Genomic DNA, 205 nt, shown 5'->3' with positions numbered 1-205 from the left:
GCGTCATTAGTTAAATTGGAATATAAATGATTTAGTCATCCTTCTCTCGTCAGCACATGATCGCAGAGAATGAAAATCGGACCGGGATTCAGCCACACACGCATGCATACTTTCGCCTACACAGGCATACAAGCGCGCATTGCAGATACATAGACAGATATGAATATAGACTGTGTGTATGTTTATGTTGTGTGTAGATTGACGA

This window comes from Penaeus monodon, chromosome 27 (genome assembly GCF_015228065.2).
Source record: "Penaeus monodon isolate SGIC_2016 chromosome 27, NSTDA_Pmon_1, whole genome shotgun sequence".
NCBI lineage: Eukaryota > Metazoa > Arthropoda > Malacostraca > Decapoda > Penaeidae > Penaeus > Penaeus monodon.
This window is presented reverse-complemented; position numbering follows the sequence as displayed.